Source organism: Mesocricetus auratus, unplaced genomic scaffold (genome assembly GCF_017639785.1).
Source record: "Mesocricetus auratus isolate SY011 unplaced genomic scaffold, BCM_Maur_2.0 contig_7745_pilon_obj, whole genome shotgun sequence".
NCBI classification, from domain to species: Eukaryota; Metazoa; Chordata; class Mammalia; order Rodentia; family Cricetidae; genus Mesocricetus; species Mesocricetus auratus.
Window position 1 is genome coordinate 1 of NW_024434148.1, and position 12,236 is coordinate 12,236.

General features: G+C 42.1%; 1 pseudogene; it reads right to left on the bottom strand.

Moving 5' to 3' along the window:
• Positions 1–1,516: 1,516 nt before the first annotated feature.
• On the bottom strand, positions 1,517–2,604 carry LOC121138560 (annotated as a pseudogene).
• Positions 2,605–12,236: the final 9,632 nt, after the last annotated feature.

Consider the following 12,236-nt stretch of genomic DNA (forward strand, 5'->3'; position numbering starts at 1 on the left):
AAAATATAAATGAGTACAAAAACAGTAATCTTTACTTGGACAATTGAAATAGACATATGAAGAACAAAAATTATTTATATTTCCTAAGAGTTTGATAACAACCCAGACTGCTCTTTTATGAGAAACTGGAAACAGAATAGATGTCCATGAATGGGGAAGTTGATACAGCAAGTGTGGTACATTTACACAATGGAACATTACTCAACTCTTAAACAAAAATGAAACTATGAAACTCACAGGTAAATGGTTAGAGCTAGAAAATAAAAACAGAAAGAAATAACCAAGAACAATATGAATATGGTATCTATCTACTTATATGTTGTGGTAGATGTTAAGTCTTTGATAGGCAGACTACAATCCATTACAACAGAAACTAGGTATAGAGGAAGAGACTAGAAGAGGGTGTTGGAAAACACTGGGAAGGGAAGATAGAATAGATAGTATTGGGGGAATAGCAGGAGGGAAAACTGTAAGCAGAATATATTGTTTCAAAAAACTATTTAACAAAGTGGACAGCAGTGGTACACACCTTTAATTCCAGCACTTGGGAAGTAGAGGCAGATCTCTGTGAGTTCAAGGCCAGCTTGGCTTACAGAGCTACTTCTAAGACAGCCAAGATTATACAAAAAAAACCCTTTCTTGTAAAACCAAAACACAAAAACAAACCCAAAATATAAAACAGAAGCTAAAAATAAATTTCATAAAATAAATAGGTAAAACCTTATTTTGCCCTTAGTACAACAGGACTTCTGGGGGGGCTATGAAAAAGCAAAGACTTTTCACAGATTACTTAAGTATTTACAATAGCTTATGTAGACATTAGAGGAAATGAACAGAGGCCTAAGGAAGTTCAGCATTTTTCACGAAGCCACAGTGTCAGAAAGGGGCCAAATTTAGCTCTAAACACAAGTCCTCACTATTTTTACATTTTTCCACACTGGCTCTTAGGAGGGAGTCCTCAGGAGGCTTGTACTTGGGGAACAGAAGAGTCCTTTGAGGCTACAGCACATTTCTACAAGCAGAGAGCTGACCATCCTTCCAGGGAGGGAACACATGCATGCCGGTGAAAGGCCAGAATCCTCACTAATCCCAGTAACTCACAGTAAAGCCCACACTCCTCCTTCAAACACTGGCCCCACACTCCCCTACTGACCTTCCATAGAAGAGGTGACTTCAAGAGACGAAGGGACAACAGTGGGGTGGGCTGGAGTGGCCAGAGACTCCCATTGTCTGGACAGCTCAGTGGCATCCACATCAGCAGACACAGGAGCGGGGGATGGCATGCCTTCTTCAGGCTCCCCACTGCCTCTGGGAACCTCAATATGCTCTTGTGTCACCAAGGGTGATGTGGGGTCTGGTTTTGAGTGGCCATTGCCATCTCTTGAGTGATGTCTGAAAAGGAGGACTTTTATAAATAGACCAGATCCCTATACGTTAAATTCCCTACTATGTCAAAAACTGAAAAACAGCAGACGCTGTTATCAAAGTGACATCGTTGTAACCACTGGGGAAGTGGGCTCCACTCAGTGCCCTAAAAGCCGTCATTTGTTCCCTGCGGTGGCTCCATTCTCACTTGAGTCTCTGCACTGTCTTCTAAATCTGGGGTCCCTGTCAGACTAGCCCCCTCAAGCATGATGTCATCGCACTAATCACTTAGGACAGAAGAAATTGGAACAGCTGTGCTCACACTCACTGTGACCTTGAGGTCTCCCAGAAGACTGTCAGCTCTTGGATCAATATCAAAATATCCACCAAGTGTGTGGTGGCAGTGGTCTGGGAATTGTCACCTGACTTCTCTGAGGGTCTCCCCCTCCCCCAACCAGGCTCTGTGTCTGTTGTGGAATCAATACCAGGAACAGCAGTTATCCCCTTGGATGCATCTGTCTCAAATTTCTCAGTTCTTGGATTGTCAGTTAGCATTTCTTTGGTTTTTATATAAGATTTAGCTGTGTTTCCCAAGCTAACTGCTTCCTGACTTTCAGTGGCAAACAACTCATTATCCACATGCTTCAGGAAGTCGCATGTTACGTCTGTGATCCTTCTCTAATGGGCTGGGTGCTAGAACTGCTATGTGGTCCCTCCAGGAGGATTAAGAGAAGTAGGTGAAGAGACAGCAATGATTGACATGGCCTTGGAAAGTCTGTGTTCAGGAGACATCCTTGCAAGCTGTCTGGGACCATGCCCTTCTTCACTGGCTGAGATCACTGGCTCACTGGAAGAGTGAAGATCAGGGATGTCAGGATGCAGAAGCCCAGCTCCTGGAAGATGGCGTTCTTTGTTGACAGAGGTTACTTTATTTAATTGCATCACTGATGATCCTGCAGACAGCACCATAGGAGATTCAGAGGGCATCTGCTGGGACATGTGCTTTGGAGCAGAGGAGATGTTTTCTTGGTCACCCGTGTTCATCTCCCAGGACTGCTGTGTCTCCCCATGAGCATGTGCTGTCTCCCTCTTTTCCACTTTTGGGAAAGCTAGACAGTGAGTGGCTAGGGTGAGGCAGACAATGCTACAGAAAGCCACAGAGCCGTGCAACAGAGTTGGTCTGCTCATAGTGGAAGAGAAATGCCAGGTGAAGGAGTTGACAGTTCCAGGGATTGAGTCCTGTAGAAAAGTAATGCATAGCACACTGTCATGTGGATATATTTTGAAAATAAACTCCTTTAACTTAAACTGGAAGAACAATGATCTCCTTGACTCCTCCCAGAGAAGGGAGGTAGGACATGGTTGCTCTATTTCTTTGTCCCCTTGAGACATGAATAACCCAGATCACTTTTCCCTTCTGAATTCTGCAGCTGATTTAACTTAAAGCTCCCTAAAAATGGTACACAAAATGACTGTAGAAATAACACCATGTCTAAGAGATGGAAAGTAAATGTTACAAATACATTTTAGAAACTTTTGAGTTTCTGTGGTCTGTATGTTTGTGTCCCTAAAATTTATAGGAGATCTAACCATAAGGACAGTGTTGGGAGATAAGGCTTTTAGAAAACGCTGTCATGAACACAGGACGCTGATGAATGGGACCAGGGTCCCTGGAAAGAGTCCTCACACATCCCCTTCCCCCATTGTCTGCCATGTGAGAACACATACATACTTGCCTTGTAAACACCAGGCCCTGCCCAGATACCACATTTGCTATTACCCTTAACTTGAACTTCAAGAGCCCAGAAATATATGAATTTGGAGGGTTTTGTTGCTCTTATTCTGTGACTGGAGTTATACACAATTCCCCTCCCTCCAACCACCCCCATGATGATATGTCGCTACAGTCGTTAAAATACAAAGTACAATTTAAAACTTGATAAATGTCAAAAATGCTGAAAAGCAGGTATGTTCACAAGTTTTAAAATGCATGTGAAAGATTTTTAACCAGAATATATCTGTAAAGCTTTCAAAATATTTGCAACAAGAAAAATTAGAGAAAACCTTCATATTCCAAAATTTCATAATCAGAAAAGATAGCCAATGTGAACATTTGTTATTTGAAAAATGTTAAATTTACACTTCTTGCTGGTTACTTATGGTTTATATTCATTATATTTGGTATATTCTTTTAAAAACTCACATTGTCATTGGAGCTCAAAATACAACTGTTTTCCCATTGTGCTGGGTGTGGCTTTTGATTTACATTATTGTAAATTTCCCAAATCATGATCCCCATGTATATTTGTGTCCTGTTACCCTGAAGGGAAACAAAACTAAGAGTGTTTCTGCAGTCTCAGCATTTTTCCTTCAGGAGTGGAGTTACCACACATGTGAACGAGACTGTGCATTTTATGATTTATGGTCTTGTGGGCTGAGAGAAAAATTTTATGGACAAATTAGATCTAGTGGAAAGGAGAAAAATGTAAAGGTTTAACAAGCCTCAACCACCTTTCCAAGACAGAATTCTCCTTCAGGGTCTTATTTCCATCTCCATCTAGAGTTCTAAATGTCTGTGTGCAGGGAAATCTGCCTGCTGTAAAGGATGTTGCTTCTGTGATTAAGTGCTGGCCCACCTGCTTTCCAAATCCAATTACAGCAGAGAAAGTGGGGGTGAGCCACAGCCTTTTGTGTGTCCGTGTGTTGAGGCCATGTGCTCCCTTTCTCCACGGCTGCAAGCAACATCTGAAGTCCAGGGGAAAGAGAAATGATGGCCTGTAGGAATGGCAGCAGCGAGCAGTCTGCCACTCAGATTAATAGATGACTTCAGTGCCTTCATCTTCCAATCCTAGTGCAGGTCCTATTACCCTGCCTAGAAGTTAGCATCAGACAGGGGAAACTGCAGGACATTAGAAAATATGAACCAAAGGAGTGACCACAGTCAGGTTGATGATAATATCCTTAACCCCACACAAACCATGTAGGCATATTCTGTGGTCTCTCTCCTTGTCTTTCTTCCCTCTGCTCTATACCTCCTATGTGGCCAAGTGCCCAGGAGAGAGGAAAGGCTGAGCAAATTTTGTCTGAAAAGTCATTCGTGTCCTTAGGGTACTGTGCTGGGAGAAGAGTAAAGGGGACATTTCACCGCTTTTGAGCATCTGTGTCTCGAGTTAAATTATCTCCGTCATCAGAATACTCAAGGAGCAAAGGAAGGAATGCTTCCCTACTGTTCATCCTGCCTCCCTGGTGCTGTTCTTGCTGTGTCTCAAGGTCCCTTAGTTCTGACGAACTAACCAAGTTCCTAACAAGTAGTAGGATTGGCTCCATCAAGCTTAGGAAGCATTTCTTAGGGAGCTAATCAGTATCACCTTGTCTGTCACCCCCTATCAAGTTTCCCTAATGGCCTGGCTGTCCTCCGAGCAATTTGCTGATTTCTGCCACAGCAGATAAGCTGTTATGTCAGGCATTATCTTTCACCATCTTAAGTAGACACAGTCCAGGATCTTCATCTTTGTCAAGTCTGGGCAGAGTTAAGTTTCAAAGACAACAAAAATGTAAAAAGCAAAGAAAAGAAAGGTACAACTTTAGCCTTAGACTTAATCAAGAGATGTGTTAAGCACTTACTTGTGCACCGAGTTCTCACATTAGGAAGTGGATCCGTGGACACTCCTACCAAGTCATCATCTACACTACCACCATTGTCACCATGCTCACTCTATTTTATTCTAAGGTTGGGGAATGGACAAAAGTGACAGCAGACATGAGTACAGTTTGAAAAGCTTAAATATCATGCAAAATAATACATATAAGTGTCACTCTAACATACATGTTCCCCAAACTACAAAAATAGGAGCAATTTGAAGTATCTACATCATAGTCAAATATGAAATATTTGGTTTTCAAATGATTCCTTTTTTAAAAAATGTTAATGCTGAATCCTGACACTATTAATTCTACTATAGCTCTTTGGATTAAGTCAGCCCATTTCTGATTCTCTGTCATATTGGCAGCTGTCATTGGTCTCTAATATAGGTTCTAAGAGTTAGGATGACAAATGATCCTTTCAACAGCCTGTTCCATCATAGTGGAATGAGAGAGAACAAAGTATCTACAGGCGAAGTCTGCTCCCTAAGAAGTGCCCCAGCCCAGGCCAGTGCTGGCTGAGAAGAGGGTGAGTGGGCCAATCGGCTGCAAGCAAATCACTATCTCCACCATGCAGATCACAAATGAGTCCCGAATATGGATCCCTTTCTGAGCTGCAGTCTATGTAGTGATGCAAACAGACAAAATAGCCATGCTTCTTACTCTCAGAATACCATCCTGTGTTTGGTAAGAAAATCTGGCCTTGGAGATTAAACAATGTTCAAGTTCCAGCAGTACCTTGGTCAGATCTCTACAGCAAAGTTCCCAAGAGGAAAAATGGAGATGAGGAGACTCACACTAAGCCATCATCACCACCACCACCATCTGACACCTTATTTCTGTCCTTTGTGGTTCACAAACCTCAGGCACTTGGCAAGACCTCTAAGCACTAGTTGGCCTTTACAGGGAAACCAAAAGAAGCTTCACAGAGTTTTTGCATCATCAGTAAGTAAATGTAACATGGAAACATAAGACTGACCACACATTTATTAACTGAAAAGAGTTTCATTTTAGAGAATAAACCCAGACTACTGTTGGAGGGATTCTTTACCTATGTTAGGATAAATAATATTCAACTAACAACAATGCAATGCACCATGCATGGTAGCCACATCTTTAGTCAGAGCACTAGAGAGGCAGAAGCAGGCATATCTCTCTGAGTTCCAGGACAGCCTCATCTTTACATCTGGCTCTAGGCCTGCTGGGGCAACATAACGAGACCCCATCTCAAGGAGGAAAAGAAAAAGAAAGATGAAAAAAGTCATATACAACTTGAAAGTATAGTTAAAGCTCCTCAGTAGGGTGATACACATCTGCAATTAACAAGTGAATTTTATCATAGCAGATGATCTCAGCTTCTTCTTTTATTCTGTAGATACATTTAAAATAAAATATTCACCGGGCGGTGGTGGCGCACGCCTTTAATCCCAGCACTGGGAGGCAGAGGCAGGCGGATCTCTGTGAGTTCGAGGCCGGGCTGGACCGATAGCCTCCAAAACAATACAGAGAAACCCTGTCTCGTAAAAACCAAAAAATAAAATAAAATAAAATATTCTATAGTGACAAATTAACATAGTGTGAAGGTCCAGTAGAAAACACCCACAATATATAGTCAGAGGTTTTGCATGAAAACAAAGGCAAATCCACATTTCCCTAATTGGCTCTGTTGCTGTAGCTACCTTAGACTTAGTGAGCCCTGGGAGTTTTGCAATCAGTATTTAGGCTGGTCGTAAGCATGTGGTTCATTATTACAGTTGATGTAACAAACTCAACTTTATCCATAGAGCAAATCAGATCGACTTTAATCTCTACTCTGAACAATAGAACCAGTGTTCTGTCACTGTGAAACCGCCCTCCCTGGACTGAGTCTTTCTGAATGGTGCTGCTAAGGATTTGCCGGCTTCTGCGCTGAAGCTGCCAGCACAGAAGATGCTTAGCCGAGGGAGATGCTCAGGAGCTCAACAGAGGACTTGTGATCAAGGAAAAACACAAAAGAACAAGGAGGCATGCAATTTCTGACCACGAGTATTGGTCCTCAGTAAAGAGCTCTTTCAGAACTGTGTGGGTGGTTTGTGGACCTTGCTTTAACTCTCCTTAAGTCTCAAAGCAAAACTCCCGAAGAAAAGACAGTGAAGGAACTCGAAGCAGCCTTCTTTGCAATCTTTCACAAGAGATCTGCATTTTAATTTGATGCCCAAATTTTCTTTCTAAGGACAGAAAAGAATGCCTCAGCTCCAAATTCTTCAGAATCCTATTTTGGCTGTTCCCTTGCTTAGTTAGGAATTTCGCTTCTGCATGATTACATTCTACAGAGGCTGGACTCTGTCCCTGACCAGGATGCACAGGCGATGTCTCTGCATCTCAGGACAATGCCTATGTGTTATACCTGAGCATTAAGTGCAGAGGAGCGGCCAACTAGGTACTGAATTCAAGGGAGGGTACAGGGAGCTCCCATGATGAACATAGCTCCCAGGATGCTCCACAGTGCCCAAGACTCTCACTTCTCCCCTGTACCTGGATCAGGTCTGCAAGAGCCAGGCTGGACTTCACCCGTGAGGCTAAGCTAAGAGGACAGTGGAGGTTCCAGCATTTGGGGCATCACTGCAGAAGGTCACACAGAGGTCTCCAGCTTCCCTGGCTGTCTGAGACAGCAGAGGGAGGGCGCTTGGCTTTATTGTTTATTCATAAGGCTGAGGCTAAGGCTAGGGATTGGGCAGCGGGGAGGTACGCCCGCCCCGGGGCGATGACAGGCAAAGCCTCAGCACCACGCCCCTACAGCTTCCACTGGGGCAACTCCACCCCCACAAGCAGCTGGATCAGGGTGGGACCCAGATCCTGGGACACCTCAGGAGACCCTGCCCCCACCTGCCCCTCTTCACATCCTGGGCTTCTGAGGCAACTCTCTCCCTACCTTCAGAGAGGACACCAGAGCACTGTTCCGACCCCAGCAGGAATTTCTCTGGTGCCTGGTGAACAAGGGGCATTCAGTCCCCTGCTGCAGAGTGCTGGCTGTGAGAACAGAGGGCAGCTTAGTGGATCCCCTAAGGAGAGTCTCAAAGGAACTCTGAAAGAAGCCTTCTTTTCCTATCACTCAATGAGAACATAAGAGTTAATACCGAATGCAGGTTACCGACTCTTGCTTCTTCTCACACAAAGCAGGGTACCACATAAGTTACTGAGCAGCCTGCGGGAGAGGTCCGAAAAGACCTATGATCCTTGAGGTTGAAGACTCAGGAGGGAAGTTGCTTCAATGACTTAAGGCAGGGATGCCCATGCCTGCCCTCCTTGAGCATCTCTGGGACTCAGTTTCCCCTTTTCATTCTCCTATTTGTGAAAGCAGAGAAGTGTCTGGAGTCTGGGTTTTAGAACAGGCGGTATAGCACTTTCCCTCAGTTCTGTGTCTTATGAACTTCCTTCGGGTGTGTGCCTGCATGCAAGCGTGTGTGTGTGTGTGTGTGTGTGTGTGTGTGTGTGTGTGTGTGTGTGTGTGAGCACTCATGTGTGTGGCTATTTGTGAACACTTGCTCATCTTTGACTCTCACACTTTTGACTGTGCAAGAGTATGCACTGTTACCTGTCACCTTATTCCATTCCCCTTCAGAGTAGACAAGCTCTGTATCTTTGAAAGGTACCCAAAAAATACTTTGTGAGTAGAATAAAATTAAATTTGATTGATGAATGTAATCTATATGTTGTACGTGTTCAACTCAATGAATGACACTTTGTATGGTGACCAGGTCTCCTGCCAGGATGGCCATACCCAACTAAGCTATGCTTCAGCATTTTCTTTTAAAGTCTGTGTTTTGAAAATCAGGTGTTGTCTTCTCATAAGATAACATCCTGCTGTATGGTAAGGTCCCAGCTAGCACACAAAAGTGGGTTGGAATAACCTAAATTCAGGTGTGATGGGATAATGAAAACAGCCTGAATGGTAGGTGTTGAATGCAGAGACCCAAGAAAACCAGAAGAGATGACATGGGGATGTTTCCATTCCCCACATTCAGGGCCTGACCCACACACAAATTTTATCTGATCAAAACTTCTTTGGCATCTTCCTGTCTCTGTGCATTACTTGCTGCGACACCTCTAGAAACCCAAAGTGCCATTTATTAGACCAGTTTAACGCTGTAATCTCCAAGAGAGCTCTTTCCTGTAGTAAAGTTCTTCTCTCCCATTCACGAAAATTATGTCAGCTGTAAAATTATCTTTTGTGAATCTCATTTATACTAGTCCTTTATCTTGTCCCAAATGGTCAGCGTTCCTTTAAACCATTTATCTCACAGCTGTTGCTGGTCCATGGAGTAGTCAAAATCTATTCTCCTCCACTCCAAAATACAAGTGAACTGTAGACCAGGAACGTGCTCTCTGCAGGTCAAATCAAGAAATTCACACATTATGAAAGCTACTACCTTTTAATGGGTAAAGAAAGAAAGTATATGTGGTGTGTGTGTGTGTGTGTGTGTGAGAGAGAGAGAGAGAGAGAGAGAGAGAGAGAGAGAGAAAGTATGCATGAATTCATGTATACAAACCAACAAAAAAGGCAAGAAACTCAATAAAAAATTTTGGGGATTGATAGATTCAGCAAACATCTGTTTTGAGACTTCTCAGTTAAATTTGAATTTCTGACAAATTATATCTAACTTTAACATTAGTATGCACAGGTTATCCAATAGTAAACACTTAATTAAAAACATTTATATTATCTGGCCTAGAAAGAAGATTAAATATCTATGGTCACTTATTACTCACTTGTTGGTCTTCCAGAGGACCATGGTTCAATTCCAAATAACCACAAATACCTCACAACTAGCTATATCTCCAGAATATCCAATGCACCCTAGTTTCCTGTGCCTGAACTAGGCATGCAAGTTATGCACATATAAATGCATGTAGAAAAACACACATACATATGTAGGTAAAATAAAAAGTCTTATAAATTAGGATAAGTAAAATCAATATATCCTACTCAGTATTTAAGTCATACTATGCTGAAATGACATGGGGTTTATACAAAATGCACATTGCACTAGGAATCAGTACAGTGTTATTACTTGGTTCTAGCTGGTTAAAAATCTTTTGAGTCAGAAGGGAATTAGCTAAAATACCCAACTTCAAAACAACCAACCAAACAACAACAACAACAAAAAAGTGATCATACAAATGCCAGTCATAGAAGAAGCTTTAAAAATAAAAGCTTGGTATGTAGAGTGAGATTACCATTAAAATGATCAGAAAGAGACAGCAGTGATGACTCAGCAGTTCACAATGCTGGCAGCTCTTCCAGAGGACTTGTGCTTAATTCCCAACAACCAAAAAGAACAGCTCCCAGTAAACCAACAGCTAACATCAAACTAAATGGACAGAAACTCAACATAATTCCGCTAAAATCAGGAACAAGACAAGGCTGTCCACTCTCTCCATACCTTTTCAATATTGTACTTGAAGTTCTAGCCAGAGCCATACCACAACAAAAGGAGGTCAAGGGTATACAAATTGGAAAGGAAGAGGTCAAACTTTCACTATTTGCAGATGATATGATAGTTTACAAAAATGACCCAAAGAACTCTACCAGGGAACTCTTACAGCTGATTAACACCTTCAGCAAAGTGGCAGGCTACAAGATCAACTCAAGAAAATCAGTAGCCCTACTATATACAGATGATAAAAGGGCTGAGAAGGAAATCAGAGAAACATCACCCTTTACAATTGCCACAAAAAACATAAAATACCATAGGGTAACGCTAACCAAACAAGTGACAGAACTTTGACACTTTAAATAAAGAAACTGAAGAAGTCCTCAGAAAATGGAAAGATCTCACATGCTCTTGGATAGGTAGGATCAATGTAGTAAAAATGGCAATCCTGCCAAAAGCAGTCTACAGATTCAATGCAATCCCCATTAAAATCCCAGCACAATTCTTCACAGACCTTGAAAGAACAATAATCAATTTTGTATGGAAAAACAAAAGACCCAGGATAGCCAAAACAACCCTATTCAACAAGGCAACATCCGGAGGCATCACCATCCCTGACTTCAAGCTCTATTACAGAGCTTAGAGTCCTGAAAACAGCTTGGTATTGGCACAAAAATAGACACGTAGACCAATGGAATAGAATTGAAGACCCTGATATTAACCCACACATGTATGAACATCTGATCTTTGACAAAGAAGCTAAAAATATACAATGGAAATAAAAAGCATCTTCAACAAATGGTGCTGGCATAAGTGAATGCTGGCATGTAGAAGAAAGCGGATTGATCGATGTCTATCGCCATGCACAAAACTTAAGTCCAAATGGATCAAAGACCTCAACATAAATCCAGCCACACTGAACCTATTAGAAGAGAAAGTGGGTGGTACCCTTGAACAAATTGGTACAGGAGAAAGTTTCCTGAACATAACACCAATAGAAAAGACATTGAGATCAACAATTAATAAATGGAACCTCCTGAAACTGAGAAGCTTCTGTAAGGCAAAGGACACAGTCAACAAGACAAAAAGGCAGCCCATAGAATGGGAAAAAATATTCACTAATCCCACATCTGACAGAGGGCTGATCTCCAAAATTTACAAAGAACTCAAGAAGCAAGTCTCCAAAACACCAAAGGATCCAATTAAAAAGTACTAAACAGAACTAAATATAGAATTCTCAGTAGAGGCATCTAAATTGGCTGAGAGGCACTTGAGAAAGTTCTCAACATCCTTAACCATCTGGGAAATTCAAATCAAAACAACTCTGAGATACCATCTCACTCCTGTCAGAATGGCTAAAATCAAAAACACCTACAACAATTTATACTGGAGAAGATGTGGTGAAAGGGGAACACTCCTCCACTGCTGGTGGGAGTGCCAACTTGTACAGCCACTTTGGAAATCAGTATGGAGATTCCTCAGAAAAATGGGAATAAACCTACCACAAGACCCAGCAATTACACTCTTAGGCATATATCCAAAAGATGCCCAATCATACAACAAGGATGTCTGCTCCACTATGTCCATAGCAACATTATTTGTAATAGCCAGAACTTGGAAGCAACCTAGATGCCCCTCAACCGAAGAGTGGATAGAGAAAATGTGGTACATTTACACAATGGAGTACTATTCAGCAGAAGAAAACAATGGAATCCTGAGATTTGCAGGCAAATGGATGGCACTAGAAGAAACCATCCTGAGCGAGTTAACACAGTCACAAAAAGAGAAACATGGCATGTACTCTCTCATATATGG